Source organism: Acomys minous (assembly GCF_964271855.1).
Source record: "Acomys minous genome assembly, chromosome: 15".
NCBI lineage: Eukaryota > Metazoa > Chordata > Mammalia > Rodentia > Muridae > Acomys > Acomys minous.
The window spans coordinates 76395223-76419127 of NC_140497.1; positions in this window are offsets into that span (position 1 = coordinate 76395223).

A 23905-nucleotide genomic window follows, 5' to 3' on the forward strand; every position below is an offset into this window, starting at 1 on the left:
AGCTTGTTTTTAAAGTACGTTTGAAAGAAGTTAAAAAAAATTGGCCAGATCTTCAGGGTCAGTCCTTACTGAGTGAGAGTCACTTTTGGTAATTCTGGGTTGAGGGGAAGACCACAAAATTTTTATTGGTGGAAAAGTTTATCAACGGGCAAAGAGACACAGTCTGGATATCACCAATCATCTGATTTTAGTCCAAACTGCCTAACTCTGATTTCTTTCTTTTTTAGAATAACAATGGAATTTTTTTAACTGAAAATATTTTTTCATGCAACATATTCTGATCACTGTTTCCCCTCCACCATCTCCTCCCTATTTTCTCACCCTTTGAACTCGATACCTCTTTCTTCCTATAGAAAACAGAGAAAAACAAAACAGTAAAACAATACAAAAAACAAGGAAAAGCACAATAAACACAGTGCATACACACACACACACACACACACACACACACACACACACAAGCACAAAGTCCATAGAAAAACCCCACAAAATCAGAAATCAAAATATACAAGCCAAAGACCAGTAGGATAAAAAAAATCTCCAAAAATATAGTTTGTTTTATGTTGGCCATCTACTATCGGGCGTGGGGCCTGCCCTTACGTGTGGTTTGTATGCCCAGTGAGTTTTAAACCACAGCCAATTCTTAGGAGTGCTTGGAAAGACGAACACAGGGAACATAAGCTAAATTTAAATATGATGGTCCAGGAAGCAAAGTCTCATCATGTTTGAGTCACTATGCCCAGGTGTTCACTGGCCACAACAGCCTTAACAGGAAGTGGGGAATCTAGACATCCCAGTGTCTACAGCTGAGGCAGCACATGAGGCATAGACATGGGAGGACGGGGTCACAGTGAAAGGGAAAACGCCTGCTTAACTGAATAATAAAGTTAGAATATATCAAAGCCCTGTGGGGCACAGTTACAGTATTGCTGGGAGGGAAAAGTACAGCTTTGCTTTTTGGCAACAGTTCTGAGGCAGATGTGTGTTTTATAACAATTAGGACAGACCATGGAGGACACACGTATATGTACTCTTAGCTCATTGTTCGGTACTGTGAAAGAAAAAAAAAAAAAGGCAACGTTTTCTCAGCCATTGTCAAACTTCCTTGCTAATAGCCTGTATTATGAGATGAAAGCATAAGCATTTTTTTTTGAGTAAGCATATTTTAAACAAAGTTTTAAGTGACAACTGTCAGAGAAATATGGGCTTACTGAGCTGTGGGAGTGTGACCGCTTACGCTAGGTCTGATGTGAGGAGTGAAGAGTTACACAGAAATATTGTTGGACAAAATGCGCTGGATGTGACAGGAAAAAACTGAGGGAGGAAGGCAGCAAACCCCACATTCCTCTTGACCTCAAGAGCTGTGGGGAGGACTGCTTGGGAATGAGAGACTTTTGACCTACTTTCTAGTATGTGGGTCAAAAATTCATTTATGCCTTTATGTATTATGACTTCCCATAGAAAATTGGAGGAAGGTAAAATAGACCTTGTCGATTTCATGGCCGGTTTGGAGAGAGGAATTCTCATTTGGGTTAGCATCTCTTTGGGTAGTTTTACTTTCTGTGACCCAAGTGGGAGCTGGAGAGAGAAAGAGGAGGACAGGGCAGTCCTTGCTTCTGAGGCTTTCTCAAAATACTGCATGTCATGGCATCATACTTTTGGGTGCTGTGTCTGTAGCTCCAACAGCGTATAATGGCCATTTACATTTATTACTTAGTATTAGAATGTTAGTGATGCTTGAAAGGCTTTATGGGTTGTTCTTATGCACACGTTTAGTCCCAGCACTCGGGAGGCAGAGGCAGGTGGATCACTGTGAGTTCGAGGCCAGCCTGGTCTACAAAGTGAGTCCAGGACAGTCGAGGCTACAAAAGATGCTTGGATGCCATCTTCCCTGAGTTTGAAGTCTCATTCAACTTACGGGTACCGAGTAGATTATTGAAATTCTTTGTGCCTCCATTTTCTTATTGGTTAACAGGAATAACAGTGATACTTCGTGTTATAAAAGTAAACATATGAACTCAAGGGACATCATGGGAACAGATCCAGGCATAGCATGCAGCAAATACTAGCTACATGAAAGAGTTCAAGGAAAGGTCACTAAATATGAGTGAACCAAGTTTCTCAGGAAACAGCCACGCTTCTGTCAGAGATGCTCCAAGGTTGGGAAGCAGGGGAGAGAGATCCATAGCACCCGAGTTCGATCCCCAGAACCCACCTTTTTCATTTGTAAGTTAGTTTGTTTAATTGAGTGTGCTGATGTATACTTCTAAACGCAGTGCTGGAGTGGTGGAGGCAGACAGATTTCCTGGGCTCCCCTGTTAGACAGTCAGCCTAAGTTCATGAGTTCTAGCCCAATGAGAGAACTTTGTCCAAATAAAGTAAACAAATGAACAAACATGGACAGTGCCTGAGGAATGAAATCCCAAGGTTGTTCTGTGGCCTGAGTGGCTACTGGGTACCAGCATACACATGAATTTGCACCCCTCCCCCCCTCAAAGATTCTCTAAGGCAGATTGACTGGTGGAGAGTTGGGATGCTAACAGAGCCAAATTATCTTGACCATCTTTAGCTGTCTTACTGGTTTTTCATTCTTATATCCACGTCTGACCCAACATCCTTATGTCTAGCATATGAAGCCCTTTGGAGTGCATTGACAGCAGGCCACAGGCTTCTACCAACTCCAGTGGCCACATAGCAGGATCTCTCCACTTTGCTGTCTTCTGCCTACCTGAAATTCCAACTGGCGTGTTTGGAAAAAAAAAAAAAGCCCGGATTTATTACTTTATTATGCCCTGTAACTACAAAATTTCCTGAAACTATTTCCACGTTTGAATATGTTATTTGTGGCAGCCTAAACCTGTGTTCCTGGGTTGTGGTCACTCATATTTCTTTCAAGAATTAGCAGCCTCTTATGCCTTTTGAGGTGAGAGCTCTGCTTTGTGTCAACATACAAATGGAACATATTTTAAATGGACTTAAGTGCCATGTAAAGACAGTGATTGTAGGGTCTCCCCCAAGGTCCATGACCTCACCAGCCCTGAGTAGTTGGCCAAGTTTCTAGTAGAAGACCTGATCTCCTCCCCGTTAAGTGGATCTTCTGTCCAATTGGAGAGCTGATATCACCACGGTGTGTGTACCATTTCCGCAGCCTTATGGCTACCCTACAATACTGGTTGCAGTTGCGGTTCTTATGCATCATAGCTGAACATGTAACCAGCATGGATGTCTAAACATGAACTAAGCAAGAGCAACAACAATAGACAGGAAGGGGGCAAAGCCATGAAGCCTCAGCCCTGCACCAAGAACGCTGACAAACGAGGGAGAAGTAGTCTTCCCCGGGGAGGAGCGCACCAACTCATCATCCAACACCAAACGGGCAGCCCGGAAAAATGTACTTGTGAGGAGCATTATAGAAGTGGAGCAAATATATATGTATATGCATATATGCAATTGACAACAATTAATCAAAAAGAGAACATGGATTTTAAAGAAAGAAAGCAAGAAGGGGCATATGCAAAGGCTTGGAGGGAGGAAGGTGAAGGGAGAAAGGATGTGATTACATTATAATTTTTTTTTAAAAGGAAAAAAAGAAGAGAGGCTTGCCTTTCAAAAACATAGTTAAACAAAACATTTGGGAATTTCCTATACTTGATCTCTGCTGAAAGCTTATGTGTCAGGCATTCTCACCCCCCAGTAGGAGACCCTGCCTGAGCATGTCTCTTGGCCACTACACCCACAGACACCTTATGGAGGGAATTTGTGCATGGATTTGTACTGATACCACATTACACTGCCGTGTGCTCTTTGCTGTCCCAAGGGAAAGCAGTTAACACATTTAATGTTCAGACACAAATATCTGTAGATATTTGGGAGCTGGAGGTCCAGGGGAGTCAGTCCCATTATAATTTTTCCCATCTTTCCTCCAAAACAAATTCGTACCCTTTCTTTCTCTTTCTTAATAGAAAGCAAAGCAAAGCAAAGCAAAGCAAAGCAAAGCAAAGCAAAGCAGACATCTAGTACCCACTCTTGTGTGGACCTATGCGGGCCCTGTGCATGCTGCCACAGCCTATGTGAGCTCATATGTGTGTCTGCTATCCTGTGGTTTAAAGGCATTATGTTCTTGTGTCTTCCTTTCCCGCTGGCAGTTACGACCTTTTCCAATGAGTCCCCTGAGGGCTGGTGAAAGATATCCCACCATGAAGACATCCCAGTTAGGACTGACTGAGTGTTAGCAGCTCTCTCACTCTCTGAACGTTGTCCAGTTAGGTGGGGGAGTCTCTGTGTTAGCTCCCATCTACAGAAGGAGGAAGCTTCTCTGATGATGGCTGAGCAAGACACTAACCTATGGGTATAGCAAACTGTCATCAGCCAGAAGTCATTTTAGTGTTACGCGCTCTTAGCAAGACAGCAGCACTTCAGGTTCCTGGACTCTGGTCTCCGGTTTTTTGACACCTGAGCAGTGTCAGGGATGGGCTCCATCGCATGGGATGGACCTTAAGTTATTCAGATGTTGGCTGGAAACTCCCTCAAGTGTGCTACTATTGCATTAGTACATCTTCCGTGAAAGTTATCACTATAGATCAAAGGATTTGTAGCTGGGTTTGTGTTTACCTTTCTGCCTTGGTAGCCTGAAGAGTACCTTCCAGTACCATAGTGAATGATCATTTTGATGTGTTTTTGTATCCAATTTGCAGGGATTTTACTGAGAATTTTTGCATTTATGTTTATAAGGGAATTGGTCTGTAATTCTCTCTCTCTCTCTCTCTCTCTCTCTCTCTCTCTCTCTCTCTCTCTCGTTGGATCTTAGGTATCTGGCATCTGTGGCCTCATAAAAAAAATTGGGCAATGTTACTTCTGTTTCTATTTTGTAGAATAATTTGAGGAGTCGAGGTATTACTTCTTCTTTGACTGTTTGTAGAATTCTGAATTAAAACCATCTGGCTTTGGGCTTTTCTTTTCTTTTCTTTCTTTCTTTCTTTTTTTTTTTTTTTGGTAGACTTTTAATTACTGCCTCTATTTCACTAGACTTATAGGTCCTTTTAAGTTGTTTTGTCTGATCTTGATTTAACTTTGATAGGTGGTATGTTTTGAGAAAATTATCCATTTCTTTTAGATTTTCCAATTTAGAGGACTACAGGTTTACTCTAATTTTGTTAATTCGGAATTTTTCTATCTGCCTTTTAGGCAATGTCCTGGTCAGTTTTTGTTTGTTTGGTTTTTATTTTTCACTTGTTCACTTTACAACCGGATTGTAGTTCCCCTCCCTCGTTGCCTCCCGATCCCACCCTCCCTCCCTCCCTCCTACCCTCTCTCCCTCCCCTAGTCCTCAGAAAGGCGAGCCCTCCTCTCCTAACATCTGACCTCAGCCTATTAAATCTCATCTGGACTGCCTGCATCCTCTTCTTCTGTGGCCTGGTCAGGCCGCCCAGCAAGGGGCAAGTGATCAACATGTGGGGGCCGGAGGCCAGGTCAGAAGTAGTCTCTACTGAGAGAAATAGTGTTGGGGGCGGGGAGGGGGAGCGCATTAACACCGGAGGGAAACGCATTCTCTTCTGAGCTAAAACTGGATCACCTTGGCACCACAAATGGCCTATCTAAGGTTCACAAAGTTCTTTGAAGAAACAGACTTAAAAGGAGAGAGAGAGAGAGAGAGAGAGAGAGAGAGAGAGAGAGAGAGAGAGAGAGAGAGAGAGAGAGAGAGAGAGAGAGATTGATTCAAGCTCACAGCTGCAATCAGAGACAGCTTTATCTGATAGCAACTGACCCGCCCCCTGGAGATAGGATTACTAAGAAACACACACTTTTCTGAGCAAGTGGCAAACAAAGAAAGTTAAGCTATGAGTGATCTTGGTGCCTTTTTTTCTGTAGATGGTTGGATGCTGTACCCCCTTATGTTAACTAGGATCCCCTCTGCTTAGGGGGCACTGGGCGGTGAGGAACTTATAAAAAGCTCCCAGGTCAATGCATGCGCCAGACCTTTGATTTGGGGGCTGGTGCAGACCACCTCGAGCTGAATTAAAGAATCCTCTTGTCTTTACAGTGGTTTCGAGTCTTCCGGTTCTTTCTGGGATCTCAATATCTGGGGCACAGCACTACTCCCCATCTTATAAGATCCACAGGGAGACTGCTGACTGTCTTCTATATCTGAGCAGAGGGTCTAGGTCCTCACCATGCATGGTCATTGGTTGGTGCATCAGTCTCTGCAGCATCCCCTCCTCCGCCCAGATTTGTTGGCTCCATTGGTGTCTCTGCGGAGCTCCTGACCCCTCCAGGTCCCTCTATCCCCCAACTCTTCCATAAGACTTCCTGTGATCCACCCTTGAGTTTGGCGATGTGTCTCAGGATCTGCTTGGATCCCGTGCTGGGTTTTTTTTTTTTTTAATGCCAATTTGAGACAAACTAGAGTCATCAAAGAGGAGGGAGGCTCAATTGAAAAAATGCCATCATAGAATCGGCCTGTAGGCAAGCCTGTGGACATTTTCTGTGCTTACACGTTGTGGGTGGGGCCACCCTTGGGCTGATGATCCTGAGTTCTTTTAGAGAGCAGGATGAGCAAGCCATGGGGAGCAAGCCCGTAAGCAACACCCTTCCACGGCCTCTGTATCAGCTTCCACCTCCAGGCTTCTGCACTGTTTGAGTTCCTGTCCAAATTCCCTTCAATAATGGACTGTGATATGGAAGTGGAAGCCAAATAAACCCTTTCCTCCCCAGCGTGCTTTCAGGCATGATGTTTCATCGCAGCAACAGAAACACTAAGACAGGTGATTTGACTAAGGGTTTGTCAATCTTACTGGGTTTTCTCAAAGAACCAACTCTTAAGTTTTGCAGATTCATTTGTATTGTTTGCCTGTTTCTATTCTGTTGATTTAATCCCGAGTTTGATTATTTCTTGCTTCATACTCCTTTTGGCTGTGAGTACTTCTCTTTGTTCTAGAGCATTCAGCTGAGCTGTTAACTATCGAATTTGCTATCTTGATTGTTATTTAGTGCAGGCGCTTAGCACTATGAACCTGCTTAGTGCTGTGAACCGTCTTCATTGTGTCCCATAAGTTTGGGCGTGTTGTCTTTTCATTTTCATTCAGTTATAAAAAGTTTTCTATTTCTTTCTTAGTTTCTGCCTTGACCTATTTTTCTTTAGTAGAGAGTTGTTCAGTTTCCATGAGTTCTGTAACCTTTTTTTTCTTCTGTTGTTGATGTCCAGCTTTATTATGCTGTGGCCTGATAGGGAGTTATTTCAATTTTCTTATATCTGTTTAGAATTATTTTGTATCCAAGTAGTTGGTCAATTTTGAAGAAAGTTTCATGTGATAATTTTCTTTTGTGTTTGGGTAGAATACTCTGTAAATATCTGTTAAGTCCATTTGGTTTATGATAGCAGTTAGCTCAAGCATTTCTCTGTTTACTATTTGTTTGGATGACCCGTATGTTGGCATGAGAGGGACACTGAGGTCACCCACTCTCACTGTATGAGGGTCATTGTGTGATTTTATGAACGTGGGTGCCCTTCTGATTGGTGCAGAGATGTTTAGAATTGCAATATTCTCTTGATGAATTTTTTCCTTCGAGTACGTAAACGTCCTTCCCCATCTCTTCTGATCAGTTTTCATTTGAAGTTTATTTTTGTCAGATATTAAAATAGATATACCAGCTTGATTATTGGGTCCATTTGCATTTCCTATCCTTTCACCCTGAGAGAAGGATGGATCATGTTTTTGAATCCAATCTATTGAATCTTTTTTGGGGGGAGGGGGAGTTGAGACCATTGGTGATGAGAGTTATCATCAATGAATGGTATTTGCTGGTTTCTCTTATTTTGTTGTTGGGGTATGTATTTTCCCTCTTCTTTTGTTTTGTTGGTCTGAGGTTGTTTATTCTTTGTGTTTTCTTGGGTGTAGTTAGCCTCTTCAGGCCATCGTTTTTCTAGTGCCTTCTGTGGGGCTGGATTTGTAGATCGCTACTGGCCCTTCTTTTAGAATCTCCATTGAAAGGTCAGGTGCTGTTCTAATAGGTCTTCCTTGTTATTTTCGCCCCTTGCATCTATTAATATTCTTTCTTTCTTCTGTATGCTTAGTGTTTTGGTTATTAGGTTCTAGGGAATTCTTTTCTGGTTCAGCCTATTTGGTGTTCTCTATACTTTTTTTCACTTTGATAAGCGCCACCTTCTTTAGGCTAGGGATTTTTCTTCTATGGTTTTATTGAAAATATTTTTCTGTGCTCCTGATCTGGATTTCTTCTCTTTCCTCTATTCCTATTATTCATAGATTTGTTGTTATTGTTTTCATGGTGTCCCAAATTCCTTGGATGTTTTGTGCCTGGAGCTTTTACAGTTTAATGTTTTCCTTGACCAAGGTCTCCATTCCTTTTATCTTGTCCAGTGCCTGAAGTTCTTCCTCCCATCTTTTGTACTCTGTGAGGCTTGCCTCTGAGCTTCCTGCTTATGTTCTAAAATTTTTCTTTTCCAGTTCTACCTCAGCTTGGGTTTTCTTTATTGATTCCATCTCCAAGTTCATGTGTCTACTGTCTTCTCCATTTCGTGCCATGCCTTGTGTTTTCATAGATTTCATTAATTGATTTGTTCATGTCCTCTCTAATGTACTTTATAAAATTCATAATAACTATTTTGAGGCTCTTGTCTTGTGCTCCAGCTATTATTGCACTTCTCAGAGTCTACTGTCCTGCGGTTGCTGGGGCCTTGTGGAGACATACAGTCCTGCGTGGTATTGATTGTGCTTTTACACTGGCATCTGGGCATCTGGGTTTGGGGTAATCGTAATTCTAGGTGTTGATATCTAGTCTTGTCCTCATCCAGTGGTTTCTGTTGCCCTCTCTGGATCTTAGAAAAATGTGGTGGCTGCGGGTTGCATAGCAGGGATTGCTTCTGAGACCCCGCTGATCGGCTACTGGGATCCAGGCTAGGAAGTGTTCCTAGGTATTGGGAGCTGACAAGAAGCAATGAGGATGTGTTGGGGGAGGGGAGTGCCAGCGGGTCCACAGGAGAGAGGAAAGCTGGGTTTGCCATAAGGATCTGCGTTGCCATATTTCTCTGAGAATGGGGCAGAGAGGAAGGAGTGGCCCCGGCAGGTGGCCTGCTACAGATCTGAGTAGTTATAATTGGAGGACACAGGGAGGGAGAACGAAGATCCTGTTCAGCACATTTCCAGGGCGTGTTGGTGTCCCAGACAGAGGGAAGAGGTCTACAAAAGCCTTTTGTATTTATGAAATTCCACATATTGATTATTGTCCTCATCTCCTGAGCAATTGGGGTCCTAGGCAAAAACATCCTTACCTGTCCATCTGTCTTAAAGTGTATGCTCCAGTTTTTTCTCTTGTTTCTAGCTTCAGGTCTTATGATCTGGTTCCTGGGTCCATTTGGTGTTGTATTTTGTTCAGGAGGAAGGATAAGGACTTAGTTTCATTCTTCTCCATAGAGATAGCTAGTTTTCCCACACAATTTGCTGAAGATGATGTTTCTCCTCCAATGTGTACTTTTGGTGTCTTAGTCAAATATCAGGTGTTTGTAGTTGTATGAACTTGTATCTTGGGTGCCCTGTTCCATTCTCTTGGTCTGTATGTCTAATTTTGTGTTAATGCTATGCTGCTTTCATTATCTTGTCTCTGTAGTAAAACTTGAAATTAGAAATGGTGATATTTTGTTCAGTACTGCTTTAACTGTCTGTGACCTTTTGTGCTTTTATGTAAATTTTAAGTTGTTTTTTTTTTTTTTTCTATTTCTGTGAAGAAAATCACTATTTATTTGATTTGGTCTGCACTGAATCACAAGATTACTTTTGGTTGAATGGTCATCCTCACAGTATTGTCTTTATTTCCAGTCCATGAGCACAGAAGGTCTGTCCATCTTCTAGCATTTTCCACAGTTAAGGTATTTGTTATAGAAGTCTTTCATATCCTTGGTTAGGTTTATTTCCAGGTATTTCTCTACAATATTTTCTTACTAACTTCTTGTAAGTGGAACCCCTCCCCCCCATGCCCTCTGCTCCTGAATTTCATTTTTAAGTGCTCTTGTCACTGGTGCAAGAAGGACTAATGGTTTTTATGTGTGTTGTATCCTGGTATTTTGCTGAGAGTGTTTATCAGTCCTAGGAGTTTCATAATGGATTGTGTATAGAGTCAGACCATCTGTAAAAAGACACTTTGACTTAGTCCTTTCCTACTTATATATCATTTATTTCCTTCTCTTGTCTTATTGCACTAGCTAGGACTTCAAGTACTGTATTGGATCAAAGTAGAGAAAGCATGTAACCTTGCCTTGGGATTTTCTCCATTTTGTATACTGTTGACAGTAGGTTTGTCATAGATAGCCTTTTACTATGTTAAGATGTTTTATCTATTAAAACATTTCAGGGTTTTAGTATGTGGCATGTTGGGTTTTTGTCGAAAGCGTTTCTGTTTATTGAGATGACCCTGTGATTTCCATGCTTGAGAACATTTATCTTATCTATTATATGTATTAACCCACATACATGGAAATATCTCTACATCCATGGAATAAAGCCAGTCTGATCATGGTGAATATTTTTGATAACTTTTCTGAATTTGGCATGTACATATTTTGTTAAGAATCTTTGCATTTAAGTTGATCAGGAAAACTGGTCGGTAAGTTTTATTTTTATTAGGACTTTATCTGGTATCGGGATCAGTATAATCCTAGGTTTGTTTAAAAAATAGTTGATGGAGTGCTATCTTTTAATATTTATGAAGAGTTTGAGAAGCATTGGTGTTAACTCTTCTTTAAAGATCTGATAAAAAAATTCACCAGTGAATCCATCCATCGGAATCTGGACTGTTTATAGTGGGGATAATTTTAAATTATAGCTTCCACCCCACTATAGATTATCTATCTGTTTAAATTGTTTATCTAATCTCGATTTAATTTTGGTAGGCCACCTGTGCATAAACATCTATTAAATTCTCTAAAATTTTTCAGTTCATTGGAATATGTATTTTTTAAATGTAAGACATGGTTTTCTAAATATCACTGGTATCTATTTTAATGGTTACATTTCACACCTAATTATTCACTTAGACCTCTTTCTCTCTCTTTTTGGTTAGTTTGACTAAGTATTTGTCTATCACCCCCTCTGTCTCCCTTTTTCTTTGTCTCTCTGTCTGTCTGTCTGTCTGTCTCTCTGTCTATCTGTCTGTCTGTCTGTCTTTGTCCCTGCCTGCCTGTCTCTGTCTCTGTCTCTGTCTCTCTGTCTGTGTGTCTGTGTCTGTCTCTCTTTCTCTTTGGGTCTTTTTTTTTTTCAGACTAAGTCTCTCTATGTAGTCTTGGCTGTCCCGAGGCTCTCTATGTAGAGGAGACTGGCCTTGAACTCACAGAGATTCACTTGCCTTTGCCTCCCAAGTGCAGGAGTTAGAGGTGTGAGCCATTATACCTGACTTGTTCATCTGTCCAGTTCATTATTTTCACCCCTGACTGTACTGATTCTTTCTATGTACTGATTTCAAGTTTGGCTTGTTATCCGTATATTAAGGTACATAACTTGTCTTTTTTTAGGTCATTCTGGTTTCTTTATGTAGGCACTTAGGGTTATAAACTCCTCTCTTGGCTCGGCTTTGATTCTATCCCATATGCTTTGATATGCTATGTTTTCATTCTCTCCTAGGATAGCTTTTGGAATTCGTTAAGAACACATTTGTCATTTAATGTATGTTACTTAATTTTCATGACTTGGTGTATGCTCTAAGATTTTTGTATTGTTGGCCTTTAGTCTTATAGCATGGTGATCAGCTGGACAGAAGGGATAGTTTAAATTTTCTGTACTTGTTGAGACTTACGCTGTCCTGATCTATTTGGAAACAGCCCCATGGATGTTGAGAGGAACATGGACTCTGCAGCAATTCAATGGAGTGTCCTATAGGAGTCTGTAAAACCCATCTGTTGTCACTTAGTTACCACATTTCCTTTTAAAGTTCTTCCCCTTGAGAAGACCTGTCAGCCGGTGAGAGTGGGTAATAAAGTCACATGGCAGTCATGTGCTGGGGCTACTGTGTGTCTTTCCATCTCATACCATTGGTTTTATTAGACGTGCTCAGGGCATGTGTGTTTAGAACTGTGACACCCTCCTGACGGTCTGCTTCCTTAGTCTGTGTGAAGTGAGCACTTTTTTCTCATTAGCTTTGGTCTGAAGTCTCTTTTGTCAGGTATTAGAACAGTGGCTCCTGCCTGATTTTAGGCCTGTTTTCCTACAATACATCCTAAGGTTGTATCTGTCTTTTGCAGTGACAAACATTCCTCGAAGCAGCAATATATGATTCTTGCTTTTACTGGTGTGTGTGCTTTCTGAATGGATATTTGGTATCATTAATATTGAAAGTTATCATTGAAAAGGTATATGTTGATTCCTGTCATTTTGTTGATGTTTGGTCTTTTTCTTTCTTTCTTTTATGCATGGGTTTATTTTTCCCTTTAGCCTGAAGGATTCATTCAATTGTTTTCTGTAGAGCTGACTTAGTGGTCATAAATTCCTTTAATCTCTTTTTATTATAGAGAAGTTTCAGTTTCTCCTTCGGTCTGCTAATCTGGGTTGGTAACAGTTGTCTTTCAGAACTTGAGATACATGTGTTCAGGGCGTTTAAAGTTTTGATTGAGTGATCTGCTGTTATTCTTGTGGGCCTGCTAAGTATGTGACTTGGTGCTCCGCTTTTATTTTTTTTTTCAATATACCATCTTTAATCTGTGTGCCTAGTGTTTGAATAATAATGTGAGGACAGGGGTACGCCACAGGGCTATGTAGTTTTGAGGGTCAAGGTATGTAGGCAAATGCCTTATCTATACAAATGTCATCTTTATTAAATATAGAGTATTGACACAAACATGATTTTAAAGCAAGAGAATTGTTCTTTGAACTGATTCATAAATTACCCACAGTATAAACACAGGTACAAGTATTACAGAAGAATGGAAGATAGTTGGTTTCCAGTCTTGAGGATGCTCCCGGTCCAGTGAGACATCCTGTCTCAAAAAAAAAAAAAAAGATGTAGAGCGACAGCTAAAAGACCAGGACCTCGAGTCCGGGCTACAGACATGCCTGTGTGCTTTATCTGTTGGGATTTTACTGCAGGGCAGACAGTTGAGTCGCCTTTGTATTTTATCTATAATAACAGTGCCTTCCGGCAGATGGCACTCTTCTCCCGCAGAACTGTTACCTTAGGAGCCCTTCCCTGCCGCTTTAGGCTGTGCTGAGATTGTGAAAGAAACCGAAGGTCTTAAAGTTGGTAAACTGCTTTTTAAAAGGAAATCAATTCATTATCAATATATGACTTAAGCGTCCTAAATGTGAATGAGACATCCCATTAGGCATTTACATTTAATAAGAAGATAGAAACCCACGACTTACTTTATGTAAAGTCTAAATGTTGGTTCCATTTTCCTCAGAGAATGGAAAAGATGGTTACTTTGGAAGCTTAGGTTCAGAAGAAAGTTTGTCTCCTCCGATCTCCATCTTGAAGCAATCCTCTACTTCACCTTTAACTTCTTACCCTTTCTTAGGATTTCAGGCGATGGTTTGAGCTTGTAAGGTCAGATGGACCAAGTATGACTGTATTTTGCTTGGTGGCTCAGTTCCTAGGCCCACGTGGGCCTCAGTTAGATTTTTCTCCCGCTCTGAAGCCATAGCTGGTCCCGGAAGCACTGGCCTTCGGGATCCTGCAAGAGTCGGATGGAAACATGAAGCACAGGTAACCAAGGGGCCGGAACTAACAACTTTGCCAGCACTGCACGCGATGATCACCAAACACTCTCCTATGCTTGCACCGCAGTGGCTATGGGCAAGCGCGGGAGCCATGTTGAGTTCTTGTGTGGCTCTAGCCAGTCAGCGTGCATGTCCAGAGACTACGCAGGCTCTGTGGTACCCATGTGAAGCACGAGGCTCGCATCTCACTGGCCCAAGATTTTTGCCTCTTCCATCAGCTGCAATGGTGAGGTGATAATTGACAATCGTGTGGCTCATTGGTGAGAAAACCAAAGCAAAATCTCAACCGTACCTTTCTTCTCAACTACAGAGCCACAAGTTTTAAAAGAGCAAAGCTTGAGATCAAGAAAACACAGTGCACTCAGGGGCTAGCTGTGTTTGGAGCACTGATTAAAAATCTGATATTAGACCTGGCCTGCCCCGCTCTCTGTTTTCATTGGGGATATCCCGTAGCTCTCTGTCATAATCTTTACTTTCTTTTAATTAGTATTGTTTTGTTATTAAATATGCCTGAGTGTTTTGCCTTCTGCTCTTAGCTCGCTTGCTTCCTGCGGTTGTGGGGTTTGTTTTCATCTTGTTTGAAAACCTGACGGCAAGCCCCATGCTAGGAGCGCGGAAATGCCCAATGCGTGTGTGTAGACCATTGAAGGATAGAGAAACCCGCCTCCCACCCTTCTTGCTGTCCAAAAGGACAGGGCAAGTTATAGAGAGCTCCTTGGGGCGAAACAATTAGAGCTTCTTTATCTGTAAACATGAACAAACCCACAAATGCGCATAAGCACCATCTACGTCTATTTCCATACTGGACTGCGAGGCTCTATGCACATTAAGGGGGAAGAGCGGTATTTCACTCATGTCTATACCCCCAGTGCTAAGCATAGCACCTGTCACATGAAAATACCAGCTGAAATAAAAGTCAGGAAGCTGCCCATGAATCCGCCTACGTTACTCTCTGTCCAGCAAGAAAAGATTGCCTCTTCTTTACCTATGTGTCCAGAATGTTCTTACAGAGTTACGGGACTTGTCCTGGGTGTAGCAGCTACTTAGGGGAAGATTCAAGAATAGAAATCTGTGCTATTTAGATCTGGAGGAGGCATCCTATGGCCAGAGCCACTGAAAAAAACAAAGCGAAAGGAATAACAGAACCAGTTCGGCAGGCTGTAATGCAGTGTATGCTGGGTAGAGGGCAATGTTGGCATGCAAAATGTAAGAGGCATTTTTTAGAAGAAGAGGCCAGATCTGAACGCTCTCTGGAGTCAGTCGACTGAGCCAGACTCAGCAGCAACCCCACTACTGTCACTTATGGTGTCCTGTTTCATGGCTAGCAGGCAGCACCACTAACTTCTCTTTGAACCCAAGTTTTCTCATTGTTAGCTCAATGTTTCTCTGGTACACTATAATATGATATCTTGTAATAGGTTTGCCGTTTGCTAGTTACATATGGTTCCTTATAATAATAGCATATTGTCATTGCAGAAATTCTAATTTAGAAGTATTTATTTTTTATTTTCTTTTTAAAAAATGATCTTCTTTCTTTCTACCACTCTTCCTCTTTCTACTTAAGACAAGGACTCACTTCTGCAACCCAGGCTGCCTTAAACTTGAAGTGATCCTCCTGCATCAGTCTTTTGATTAGAGCATTTATGTTTCTGAAGGCAAAAGTTCCCATGATTCTAACCCTTTCTCATATATAAACTAGAGGTTTTGTTTGTTTGTTTGTTTTTAGTATTTTCCTATGTGTAAGTGCATCTATTGCTGTAAATAACGATGGAAGCACACTGCAGATATAGTTTTGCATTTACAGATTTATGCCAAGTGGGCCTAAATTGGCCAACAGACTCTCTCGGTTAATATCTTACTTAACTTTATGCACTTAAAAAAAAAAAAAAAAAAAAGCAACTGCTGTGTGTGGGAGACACCAAAATGTTGATCCTGTAGCTCCTAGCAATTGTTTTTCTCCTATTCTTTCCAGATTAGCATTATTGTGATTTTAGCCGTTTTAATTTGTAACACATGGTGTGATTCAAAGCACTGAGTCTTAGCATCTGTCAATGATAAGATCATTCCTTTCAGTGACACGAGGAGAGTTGCCAATAGTGTGGCAGAATTTGGCGTTCCGTTGTGATGTTGCTAACGGCAGCGAAGAAGAACTTACGGGGGTGGCTTTTTTCACTCACACTTCAGCCAGTTCCTTGAAGTCGCCTTTGGTTTTTCACACAAAATTAAAACCAAAGACAGTCTGGATTTTTCCGAAGCAAAAAAAAAAAAATTTTTTTTTCTTTTTCTCTCTCCAAGGTGTGTATTAAAGCTAACTTAACAGGTCTAGCTATCATTACTATGTCACTTCTCAAGGTGTTGATGCTGTATGCTGCAGGGTTACATAAAGGGGTGTGTATGGAGATGCAGGAGACACACGCCCGAGGTGTGCAGGGCGTGAGACCGTGGAGACCCCGCACGGGAGCATCAGGCTTTGCATTGGGAGGAGCTGAGCTCCATCTCTGAAAGTGATGATTTCTTAACAGTTCTCTGATTTGAACTCAGCTACCTATTTTTCATATCATTCCTTTTAGCTTCAATTTTTGTATGTATTTTCTTATATGTCCAGACACCTAAGCAGGCTATCAGGCCTATTATGCTTGCCTGGTATGCTTGTCTGATTGCCTTTTCTTCTAATCTGTAAGTTAAATACATACATGAGATATTGGGACTGTGTACCCGTTATCCTGATAACGATTAAATAAAAGTATTATTTCACATTACAATTATTACACATTTCTTGAAGACAGGGCTCATTTCCTTTTGGTAGTCCTAATTGTTCATATGACATACAGGTATGAATTTATGAATTGCTACTTAATATGTATTGTTGGCTGGCTGGCCGGCGAGATAGGTAGCTAGGTGAATACATCACAAGACTGGCTGCTTCTGAGCAGGATGCTATCTTAAGCCACTACTTAGTGAATACTTGAGTGTAACTAAGGACACATCTGACTAATCGAACAACTAAACTGTGGCAACTGATCTAGATGTTATCTTGGGATGTATTAAAAACTGATTTAATTTGTCACAGTTGAAACAATCTACCAGATTGATGGATTAACACAAAATACATAGTGAATATGATTGAGAAATTTTACGTAACTCTGCTTTTAAAGATACATTTTTCTTAAATATTATCATAATCATATCTGGGGTTTGGCAAATGATACGATCTTCATATAAGCCTCAAGGCATGGATTTTCTTTTTTTGGGTGCTGGAAAACAAACTCGGGCCTCATGAATATGTACAGTATTTTACAGCACAGTCACAACACAGCCGTGGGTTTTTTTTTTTTATCTTTTCCCCTTTGATAGAAGCATCAAGTGATAAGAACAATACAGTGACATAATCAGGGATCAATATAAGGAGGAAGACATATTCTAAGGATACTTGTGTGACCAACCGAAGTGTCAACTTCAATAACAGTCGTCTTTCTCCTGGGGCACCAGTGATGGATGGCCCGAGTCCTGACCACTGTCCTTTGCTGTTCATTTCTAAGTCAAAGATCCTCTCCATGTAGCCCGTTATATATTATCTCTTTCTATCTCATTAGACTCGGACAGGCAGAAAAGCAAAGCACAGCGAAACCGCCTTACGGATTTCCCCGAGTAAACTGGTGTTCTTGTGTAGTTAAACACACATGTCTTTGTTTGTAGAGGTGGTACAGGCTGATGAGGTCAGCGTCACACCCTGGCTTCGCTACAGACCCAAAGGGGCCTAATTAGTCCTCTTTGCTCAACACTAACTAGTCTACCTGGTTAAGGGGCTTAGTTAGCCCTTTCTGCTCAGCACTGAATGGTTGGGCTTAGTTTGTCCTTTCTGCTGATCACTAATTAATTGACTGGATTTAGAGAGATCACAACTATGTTGTATTTGGTTTTATTTTTCTTATCACCCTCCCTTCTGAAAGTAGAAGACTAGAAAAGCAAGGCAGGTTGGATGCTATAATAAACCATGTGCTTTTTTCCATCAGAATCTTCCATATTAAATTTAGATCAATGTGTTCTCATTTTATGTGATTATTTAAACATTATGGACAACAATGGAAAAATATTGAAATTACTATAAATATGGGCTCACTGGAGGATTTACCTGTGGAGAGGTAGGTGGTTTTTTTGTTTGTTTGTTTGTTTGTTTGTTTTGTTTGTTTTGTTTTGGGGTTAATGCTATGTTATAATGTAACTGAAGCAACCCAGAATCATCTTCAGGATGATAGTAGAGAAAAAAGTTTGTTTTTCATGATCTAGAATATAAAATTTCCAAGCCAATGGTGGTATGTCAGCACTTCTTTATTGGCTTATGACTGGCACAAACTTTAATCTATAGACACACGGGCAAAAGATATGACTGCATTTTTTCCCCTAAAGTTTCCCTAACTTCTATTAACCCCTCCTGCACTGGGTTAAATAGCGTTCTTCACTTCGATTCATGTCCTCGAGAGTCAGTGAACGTGGCCGCATTTTAACACGAGGCTTTTGCAAGATGTATTCACGTTCAGGTGCCATCATACCGAGTCAGGTCAGGTTCTGACAGGAAACGGAAAACTTGAGCACAAAGGCACCGCACAAGAGAGAGCCATGCTCACAGGCAGAGGCGGGAGGCATGCTCCTGCAAGTCAGGGAGTGAGAAGAGCTGCCGGAGACTCTTAGAAGCTAAAGGAGACAAGAGCACTTTCCTCCTCAGAGATTTTGGAGGGAGAACAGCCCTGCCACCATTTGCCTTTCAGAAGAGCCCCAGGGGGGGGAAAAAAAAAGAATTAATGCCTCAAAGTGTCGATATTGTCCCTGTGAGAAACCTGGGCCTAGAGTGTAGAAACAAAAGGAGACAGATATATGTCTTTTCCATTTTCCTTTCTCCCAGGATTGCTCCCGCCTTTTGAGGCAATGACTACTTGACTACATATACTGATTTTCGACAGAGTATATTAATGACAAAAAGAAAATATTTGAGCCATTGACTATTACATAAAAACCGGCTGACACCTCCAGGGTGTGTCAGATAGTTAAGCACCCTTCCAACCTCACATACATAAACTCTCAGCGTAAACATTTCAAGCAGACGTTGGCAGTTACTGGTGATTTCCAGGTTGGCTAGGAAGCCATATCCCCTCTGTTGGGAGAGGGACTCCCGACTTCAGTGCCTGAACTGCTGATTACCTCAAATGATTTAGATGACTTTGTAGTCTAGCTAAGCCACATCAGGCTAAGAAATGCTGGCCTGAGAATGTCTTGCTTCCCTTAACAGCTGCCCACATAGGCAACTTTACTTTTTTGGGAATGGGCTGTCAATTTCTCTCTCTTCTCTCTCTCTCTCTCTCTCTCTCTCTCTCTCTCTCTCTCTCTCTCTCTCTTTCTCTCTGTCTGTCTGTCTCTCTGATGCAGGTTTCTTAGTGTAGCCCTGGATGTCCTGGACTCAATTTTTAGACCAGGCCAGCCTTGAACTCACACAGATCAGCCTGCCTTTGCCTCTCTGAGTGCTGGGATTATAGGCATGTGCCACTATTAAAGCATTTTAGAGGCTTATACTTGATTATTGCTAAAATGATGCTTTCTTGCATTTCCTTTATGATTTAGGGCCATATTGTGAGTGGAAGTAGCTTTTCAGATTCAGATTCCATAGGCACTGATAAAAAAAATCTTCCAAATGTCATTTTTATGAAGTTTTCTTGTTGGACTACAACAGTCCAAATACATACATACATACATGCTAAAATTTATATACACACATGTATACATATATGTATATATATACTATATATATGTATATATACTGAAATTTCCCCTTCATTAGAGTAAGGGAAGGCTGCCGATCAAAGGGCTCCACTAACAAAATGACGAAAAGCCATGTTTCCCACGCTGCCACTGCTGTTTTTGGATGTGCTAAAGTTTCTGTTTGCAGAATGAGTGCAGGACTGAAAGCTGCTTTAGTCCTGAAGCCTGTAAAGATGCCTGGGTCAGAGTGTGGAGACTCGGTGTCCTTGAGAGAGTGTGTGGTAGGGGCTTACTCCTCAGAGTGCTGCTACTGGGAAGAAACGAAACCTTTAGGAGGCGGGGTCAAGTGAGTGATGCTACTTCATTGGGGGTGCCTCAGGAGGCGGGGCCGAGTGAGTGATGTTATTTCATTGGGGGTGCCTAAGGAGGAGGTGGTTCACCTAGGGCCTCATCCACCCTCCTCTTTGACTTTCCGGCCACGAAGCGAACACTTTCCTTTTGCTATCACTTCTTGTCATGGTTTGGCTCACAGGAGCCAACCAACCGGATACTGAAAATAGCTGAAGCCACACCCTCGTCCTTTCCCTTGCTGAGTGACTATCTCAGGCAGTTAAGAATTGGAAAGCAGACTGACTGTCCGTTTCTGTGCTTTCCCCCTTCCTGTAGCAGAAACTTTTGGCAGTTCAGTTTCAAAGGGAGGGGACATCTATCCTCGAGGGGCTGACACGACATGACGGTAGAACTCATGCCATGGTCAGAAGATGAAGAGCAGGGCTTTGTTCTCTCCCTCTACCATATTGATTCCAGGAGGTGGGAGTAAATCCAGCTCAAGTTGTCAGTCTTGACAGAAAGTGCCTTTGCCCCCTGAAACACCGTACTGGTCCCTGAGAAATTCTCTCCATAATGACTGAGACAGAGAACTACAGAAACATCCCGTCTGCTAATCCCAGGATGAAGTAACTCTCACAATCTACTCCCAATTGACTTGTTGTTGTTGTTGTTGTTGTTGTTGTTGTTGTTGTTGTTGTTTTTCTTTTAAGGATGACATAAGTTCCCAGAATGAAAGCTTTCTCTATCTGCAATTTGTATTCATAGGTTTAAGGTATTTTATTGCATGCTGGATTGAGGTAGATATAAATTTAGTTATAAGAAAATGCGTAAGAGAAGAACTTCAACTTGTATGTGTCCAGATGTAGACAAATAGGTAAATCCTTCTTTTAGTGATGTTTTTTCCCCCTCCATCTCAAAAAAGCAAAGTTTGTTTCCTAATCTGTTCTCTAAAGGGAGTAGCTTGACTCCAAAATGAAGGTTTGATCACACCAACCCTTCCTCTGGGTTTTCTTTGTACTGAACCACCATATCCTCTTCCTACAGGACTGTTGGCAGTAGTTACTGTCTGAAATTAAAATTCTCCCCAACAGACTGAGGAGCTTTGAGTTAGAATGTTAGTCCACCGACTTTCTCCCCAGTGAACTTCTCCTAATGATTCTAAATTGATCTGTGGGCAAGAAAATGCCTTTGCAAGTCTTAATCTTGACTCCAGTGTATAAGCCTGCCTAAGGTCTTTTCGAGGAACCCGTTTCAATGAAGGCTTCCCAGCTGTGACTTTGTGTACATGCAGGAGCCCCAGCTTTCTTCCGATGAGGCTTTCTTAGGAAGAGAATTCCCAACAGGGGACTTTCTTTTGAGGAGTTGTTGCATTGATGGCTTGTGTGCTCCCTGTGTTTTGATACACTGAACAAGGAATGTTGATGAGACATGAGGCAGAACAGCCCCTCCACAGCTGTTTTGTCTTTGCAATGTTGCCAGAAGAGACAGACAGAGAGAGAGAGAGAGAGAGAGAGAGAGAGAGAGAGAGAGAGAGAGAGGAAAGAGTTGAGGGTGTTAACTAAGCAACACATGGGGTTCAGAGGAAGGCTAAGGAACAAGGAGGCTATGCTTGGAATCCGGAGCACAGGAAACATTTACTTCCAGGTCGTGAATGAACAGTACTTGGGGTTGTGCGTTTCTCTAGACGTCCTCGGTCTCTGCGAGTGTTGATGGAAACAAATGGCGCTGCTAATGAGGCAAGATTCAAGTGCTCAATCATCAAGTTTCAGCACAAGGAAGAGAAGGCCAAGGAAGGGCTGCCTCAAAGGACTCAGAATGAGGGTACAGAGAGCAAACTAATTGCTAAAAGACACTAGTAAATAAGGATTACCCAGAAGAAATGAACAGCAACTTATACGAGGAGATCAGAGGATATATATATTTATATATGATAGAATGCCAGCTCTGAGCTAAGGCTTTAAGAGGCATGGTGGTTTTCATTGGCCTCTCTTATATTCCAGCCATCTGCCATGACTACAGCATGCCATAGTTAACCACGGCTCTTTTTGAGTTTCAGAATTACACATACAAGAAACCAGCTTGAATCTGTGCCAGCCTAGGACGAAATCAGACTCGGCCCACTTACTACTGACCTGAAGTAGACGGATGTTTTTGTTTGTTTTAAACCGCCGAGATTGAGCAATTGTCTGTTGTGTAGACTCCTGCAACAGACCCGGTGGGTCCACTTTTACTAAATGTCTCTTTTACACAGATCTTAGAGACTGCCTCATCTTCTCCTCAGCATGCTGGTATCCCAGCCCAAGCTGTCCTAGTGGATCACAGCGCACCCAGTTAGCTTTCAGAGCTCTAACACAGAATTTACGATACTTCTCATAGCCTTTTCAGTTCACATGAAGCCCACAGAGCTGTGCGTGGTACTTAGAATCATAAGCCACCACTGGAAGAGCTAATGACTGTACTCAGAAGTGGGTTGCACTGTTCTGGAATAATCTCTGATCATGAGATACTGAAGGTGGGAGGGAGAAAGCAAACAGGCCTCCTCTTCTTTTGCTCATGGGCTGTCCCAACCACAGAACCACATAGCTTATTTGGAGAAGCCCTTTATGGCTGAACAGATATGTCAAGTGACCTTTTGTACTTTTAATGGCTTGTTTGGAAGTAGTGAGTGCCCAGCAGGGCAATGGATCATTTCTATAGGGCTTCTCATCTCTCCTTGTCTCATTTCTCTCTTTTTTTTTCACTTTTGCTGCCTTGCTTTATATATCCTACTAAAAACACCAGTGCCTAATATTTAATTCAGATTATTTGTTCTAGAGAAGCTCATGTATTTTGGATATGAAGTGCCTCCCCCAAGGCTAACATGTTAAAGGCTTTGTCCCTGGCTTAGGTGAACTTCTAGCGAGTGATTGGCTCAGGAGGGCACCAGCTCATTATGAGCTCATGGCAGAATGTGTTGTTGGGAAGAGCTTGTTGGAAAAGGTAGGCCGCGTGGGAGGGAGATGCTTTTGAAGGGTATGTCTTGTCCACCAACCAACCTCCTCTCTCTCTCTCTCTCTCTCTCTCTCTCTCTCTCTCTCTCTCTCTCTGTCTCTCTCTCTCTCTCTCTCCCTCTCTCTGTCTCTCTGTCTCTCTGTGTCTCTCTCTCTCTGTGTCTCTCTCTCTCTGTCTCTCTCTCTCTCTCTCTCTCTCTCTCTGTCTCTCTCTCTCTCTGTCTCTCTCTCTGTCTGTCTTTCTTTCTCTGCTTCCTGACTGGCAAGAGGTACAGAGGGTTGCTCTGACACACTTTCTTGCTGTCATGATTGCTTGGCCTCACTACAGGTCCAAAGAAATGACACCATGTGACACCAGGAGCCAAAGTAAAGATCCTTTTCTGTTTTTAAAATCTTTTCCTTGGGTATCAGTCATTTTAATAAAAGCCTGAGGGTCCGCATTGTGGCTTGGTGAGTAAAAGTTCTCGCTGCCAAGACAGAACACCTAAGTTTGGTCTCTGGCACCCACATGGTGGAGGAGAGGGAACATATTCCTGCAAGCTGTCCTCTGGTCTCTGCATGCACGCTGTCCATGCACAAAATTAAAAAAATAAAATTTGAGTATCATAGAATTGAGACTAAGATCTTGACCTAGAGTGTCACAAGGGGACAAAAAGATTTTAAAAAGTGATTAGGATGATGGCAATCAATCTAATTAATCAATGGCTGCTGACTATGTATCAAGAAATGGGCTATTTTGAAATTAATTCAAAGCAAAGCAAGAGTAGTGCCCAGAGTTGGTTGATATTTCAACACAACTTTAATTTTGTAATATATTATTAGGACATCTTTTTAAAACAGGAAGCGCTCAAAGCTTTTAAGGGTTTATAATCTGGCTAAGAAGGACACAGAGCAAATAACTGGAGACAGAATATAAACACTGATATCTCTAAAGTTATATGCTGCTTGGTTTTCGACAACTTGAGAAAGCCTGGAGCTACCTGGGAACGTCAGTTTTCTGGTAGGCCAGATTGTAGGACATTTTTTTTTGGATTAGTGACTGAGGTGGGAGAATGTTGTAGAAGTTCTGGTCTGTATGTGATCATGTTTTTGTTTTAATCCCAGGTGTGGGGTATGGGG